This window comes from Dipodomys spectabilis, unplaced genomic scaffold (genome assembly GCF_019054845.1).
Source record: "Dipodomys spectabilis isolate Male_0828 unplaced genomic scaffold, ASM1905484v1 ptg000110l, whole genome shotgun sequence".
Classification (NCBI taxonomy): Eukaryota; Metazoa; Chordata; class Mammalia; order Rodentia; family Heteromyidae; genus Dipodomys; species Dipodomys spectabilis.
The window spans coordinates 2,250,942-2,256,169 of record NW_024870787.1 but is presented as its reverse complement, the minus strand read 5'-3'; the positions used below and the strand labels follow the sequence as shown (position 1 = coordinate 2,256,169).

Sequence of the window (5,228 nt, the reverse complement as noted above, 5' to 3'; positions counted from 1 at the left end):
AGATATCTGCTCCTTGTCGGTTCTTGTTGGTGTTCAGTAGAATACACTCGCGCGCCATGTCTGGCTCCTTTGTCCTGGACTCTCTGTGTTGCAGGTATGGCGGCTATTGCCACCTCCACCACCACTGTAGTCCGCAGTGGCAGCTGCTAGCAAGTGCTCAGATATGTCTCCTTGCCTGGATTTTCCCTCTGTGGCCTAACTCTCTGTACTGTGATGGTACACTTGGTGTGATTCTCTGGCTTAAGTCTGTTCGCTGGAACTCTAAAACTCCTTTCTCTCTCTGGCCTGACTCTCTGTCCTGTGATGGCACACTTGGTGTCATTCTCTGGCTTAGGACTGTTCACTGGAACTCTAAAACTGCTTTCTATGCGAGAGCTTGTTTAGATTCCAGCTTCTCATCCGCCATCTTCCCAGAGAGAAAGGTTGGACAAATGGGATTGCATGAAGTTGCAGAGCTTCTGCATGGCAAAGGATATAGCTAGCAAGATCAATAGAAAGCCCACTGATTGGGAGAAGATCTTCACTAGCCATACTACGGACAAGGGTCTCATATCTAAAATATACTTGGAACTCAAAAAATTAAATCCCCCAACAACAAATCCTCAAAGAAACAACTGCCCAATAAATAAGTGGGCTACAGACTTGAAGAGAAACTTCTCTGAAGAAGAAAGAAGGATGGCCAATTGACACAGGAAGAAAAATGCTCAATCTCCCTAGCCATAAAAGAACTGCAAATCAAAACAACATTGAGATACCACCTCATCCCAGTTAGAATGGCTATAATCAAGAACTCTAACAACAACAGATGCAGGAGGGGTTGTGGACAGAAGGGAACCTTACTGCATTGATGGTGGGAGTGTAAACTTGTTCAACTACTTTGGAAAGCAGTATGGAGGTTCGTGAAAAGACTTCACATAGACCTCCCCTATGACCCAGCAATCCCACATTTGGGCATTTACCCAAATGTTTAAAAACAAGACCACACTAAAGCTACCAGCACAACTATGTTTATTGCAGCATTATTTACCATAGCTAAGATATGGAACCAACCCAGATGCCCCTCAGTAGATGAATGGATCAAGAAAATGTGGTATATATACACAATGGAATTCTATGCCTCCATCAGATAGAATGACATTGCCCCATTTTTTAGGAAATGGAAAAACTTGGAAAAAATTATATTAAGTGAAGTAAGCCAGGCCCATTGAAACATAGGTCCCATGGTTTCCCTTATTTGCAATATCTAGTATATGTATGAGTCAAGCACAAAAGGTCAGATAATGTGATGTTAGGAAAATGAACCCTTAGATATGTATTTTAAAGCTTTTTTATTTCATGCATTTGTTTCTAATGCATTTATAAGATTATCTCTTTGTTTCTTTGTATGTCCCTCCCCCACAGTATAACCCCTGATTTCACTATATTTTATGTCAGTATAACTTGTGGAGGAGATGGGGAAAAACAAGTCGTTTATGGATACAGGTGAACCTGTTGCAACAATGAGAAGTACAAGTTGTCATGTAGAAAACGAGCTTTACAACATTGGTGTGGGGGAGAGGGGGGAGGGATGGGGAGGGGGAGGGAGGAGATTGGGAAGGGATGTGAAGGGTAAACAAATGAGGAGGATGCAATGCTTGATAAGAAATGTACGCATTATCCTGCCCATGTAATTGTAACCCCTCTGTACAGTATGTTCACAAAAAAAAATTTAAATTTTAAAAAAATAAAATAAAACTTCTTTCTCTGCAAGAGCTTGTTTAGCCTCCAGCTTCTCCTCCGCCATCTTCCCGGAACGCCTTATCATAGTAATTTTGAATTACATTTCTCTAATGATTTCAGTTCACAAACCATTAAGCCAGCGTAGAAGTTGTATTAAACACAACTTTGTTAGCCCACTGGCGATTTTCAGGGCTTTGTGGAAAAGATGTCTATTCAGAACTTTCGTCCAATTTTAATCAAATTTCTTGTTAATCTCATCTTTAATCTCTCTATGCAAAATCAATAATTAATTCAAGGTAGTAGATAGAAAAATATTAAGCCACTCCTAACATTTTTCAATTTTCAATAAAATGATATTGCTTAAATCATTTTCTGTTAATGCTTGAGACCATATAGTTCAATTTAGTTAGACCTTTAACAAGGCTATGTGCATTTTATTTATTTTACGTTAATTGTTCTTTCCAAAGTGTATGTGTCTAATTTCCCTTGCTCTCTTTCAGTCTCAAGTAGTTCAGATTTCAAACTGAAGAATAAATGGAAGGAAGAAAACAAAATAAATACAGTTCCTCTCATCTGATGATGCCTCTACAAGAAGGAAGTAAGAGTTCCTACTTCTAAGGACCTATGCTAGGATATCAAAAAGAGAATTCATTCTTCTAGGTCTTCCTTAAAATGTAAACCACAACATATCGTGAAGGTACTTTTATGTTTTATCAGTTTTTCACATTTTCATATGGACTTCACCTCAGTCTACAACATTCATTCATTATTCTTTCCCTGATACTTTTACACTACCTAGACGTAAGATATAAGATAACCAGTTTGATTTACAGAATAAGAAGTTATCACCCTGGTTTCCTTGGAAGCAGAACATGGTCAATAGATAACATTACTTCTGGTTTCTCACTACATGTAATGGCTTTTGTAATGCTTATTGCATTCTATTTAGTATTTTTAAAAAACTGCTGGCTAAACTCAAAGCTCCTTCACAGAAGTTTAGGTTAAGTACTTCACAAGTTTTATTTCCCTTAATTCTTAAGATAATATTTGTTATAATGCTAATGTTATTACCATTTTAGTGTTGGGAAAAATTGTAATTAAATGCCTTAAGTAGATGACCCAAAGACATACAGTGAGAAAGGAAATGAGGCAAAGTTTCCAAAAGCCTTTTAGCAGTACACAAAAGGTAGGTAAAATCTCTCCATTCTCTTACACTCTCAATTCAATATTCATATTGTCCAAGAAATAATAGCATAGCAATTAATGTCCATGGTGATTGTTTTCTGTTACATTTTGTCTTCAACACAGACTGTGTTGGTGAGATTGGGTTATCATGTAGAGAGTTGAGCTTATAAATTGAGGAAACTTCTAGTTTCCTTTTTAAAAAGTACTAAAACTTTTAAATATTATCATTAACTGACTTTTAAGAATCAAAAACCTAAAAAATTCATATACAATCACCCAAAATGCTTTCAAAGTAGGAGATGATAAAACAGGACCCTGTGAAGTAAATTTTCTTCTACTTTTGAAATTATTCTGAAAACCTTGTGCTGGATAGTCGCACCTGTAATCCTAACTCCTCCGGACATCTACTCAGGAGCCCGAGATCTGTGGATAACAGTTGGAACCCAATCAGGGCAAAATAAATTCATGATATAATTTTTCAAAAATTTAATGAACTAGCATAGGGCCAAGAATGAAGATGTAGCTTATATAGTACCTCACCAATCTAGAGAGGAAAGGCCTAGCAAGACCTTGAAGCCGCGATTTCAAACTCTGAGCATGCCAACAGAAATGCAATTTCCTGTACACGCATGCTACTTGCGCGCGAGTGCACACACACACATACACACATACATCCATTCTAAATATCTTCATATCAGTGTTTTGCATTAATTTCTTTGTTAACGATATTATATAAGCAAAATAAAGATAATAAACTTTTATACTTTTTATTGTACAAATACTGTAAACAGGGGTCATATTTACATGAGCTAGGTAATGAGAACAATTCCTAACAAGCATTGTTACCTCCTCCTTTATTTTTCCCCTACCATTCCTTTCCTCGCTCCTCCACAAGTGCACTCCGCTCCCCCCTTCCCCTGCCTAAATTGTAACGTTCATTTTTCAGCATAGTGTCTTGTACATCTCATTGTTACAATGGGTCAACCTGTATCCCTATTTAGGCATTTTGTTTTTTTCCTTCCTCTCCCCAAATTAGAAGAGCATATATACAAGATATAGGCGCACCAACTTCAAATACAGTGAAAACAGTTGTTATAGCATGGGGAGGAACCTATAAAAAGACACAAAAAATCACATTGCACATTATAAGTACATTAGAAACAATAGCAAAAAAGAGAAAAATTCTTGTATCCCTATCTTGGGTTTCATTTCCCGTAACATTATGTTATCTGGTCATATGGACATAGCTTTTGACCTTTTCTGCTTATACTATACATGTATTAGTTATTGAAAATTAGGGAAACCATGGAACCTGTGTTCTTTTGGATTTGGCTTACTTCACTTAATATTTTTTCCATATCTTTCCAATTTCTAACAAATTGGGTGATGCCATTCTTTTTGATGGAGGCATAGAATTCCATTGTTTATATAAACCACATCCTCTTGATCCATTCTTCTGCTGAGGAGCATCGGGGTTGGTTCCATATCTTAGTTATCTTAAATAATGCTGCAATAAATGTAGTTGTGCTGGTAGTTTTAGGGTGGTCTTGTTTGTGATCATTTGGGTAAATGCCCCAAAGTGGGATTTCTGGATCATAGGGGAGATCTATGTGGAGTCATTTGAGGAACCTCCATACTAATTTCCAAAATGGTTGAAAAAGTTTACACTCCCATCAAGAATGCAGTAAGGTTCCCTTCTGTCCACATCCCCTCCAGCATCTATTGTTGTAAAACTATGGAATGCTTCAGGAATTTGCCTGTCATCCTTGCGCAGGGGCCATGCTAATCTTCTCAGTATCATTACAATGTTAGTTTATGTGATGCTGAATTGAGCACAGAATATTTTTTATATATAAAGTGTAATTGATTTTCTTAAACTAGGCAATTCAACAAAAAGTAAGTTTAGAAGAATTGTGAAATTTTAGAACCATGTACTTCTTACATAAGCACACATTTAAGAATAATGTCAAGATGGACATGTCAAAAACAAAATAATTCCAGATATTTGCAGTTCAAGAGATGTGTAGGGGAAATAATTCAATTGTTCTATACAAGGCACATGTCATAATGAACACAGCAGCAAGTGTTAAGGGTTGTTAAAAATTTTAGTGTTTTATATCTATTTAATTTTAGGAATTTGCTTATATATGCCAAAATTAGGACTGTTTGGCAGGTATAAAATTTTCTATAAAGTATTTAAAATTTATGTTAGCAGACATATACCACTAAGTATGTACATTTCAGAATTTATAGAAACTTTGTTAATGAGAAGTTGCAAAGTCTTTGTGTAAAGAAGCAGAATGAAGGGTTAAGACTTGCTAACT

General features: G+C 36.4%; 1 non-coding gene across 1 annotated transcript; it reads right to left on the bottom strand.

Moving 5' to 3' along the window:
* Positions 1-4,633: 4,633 nt before the first annotated feature.
* On the bottom strand, positions 4,634-4,740 carry LOC122114773. Its single transcript, XR_006148640.1, has one exon. It is a non-coding gene; the product is annotated as a U6 spliceosomal RNA (small nuclear RNA).
* Positions 4,741-5,228: the final 488 nt, after the last annotated feature.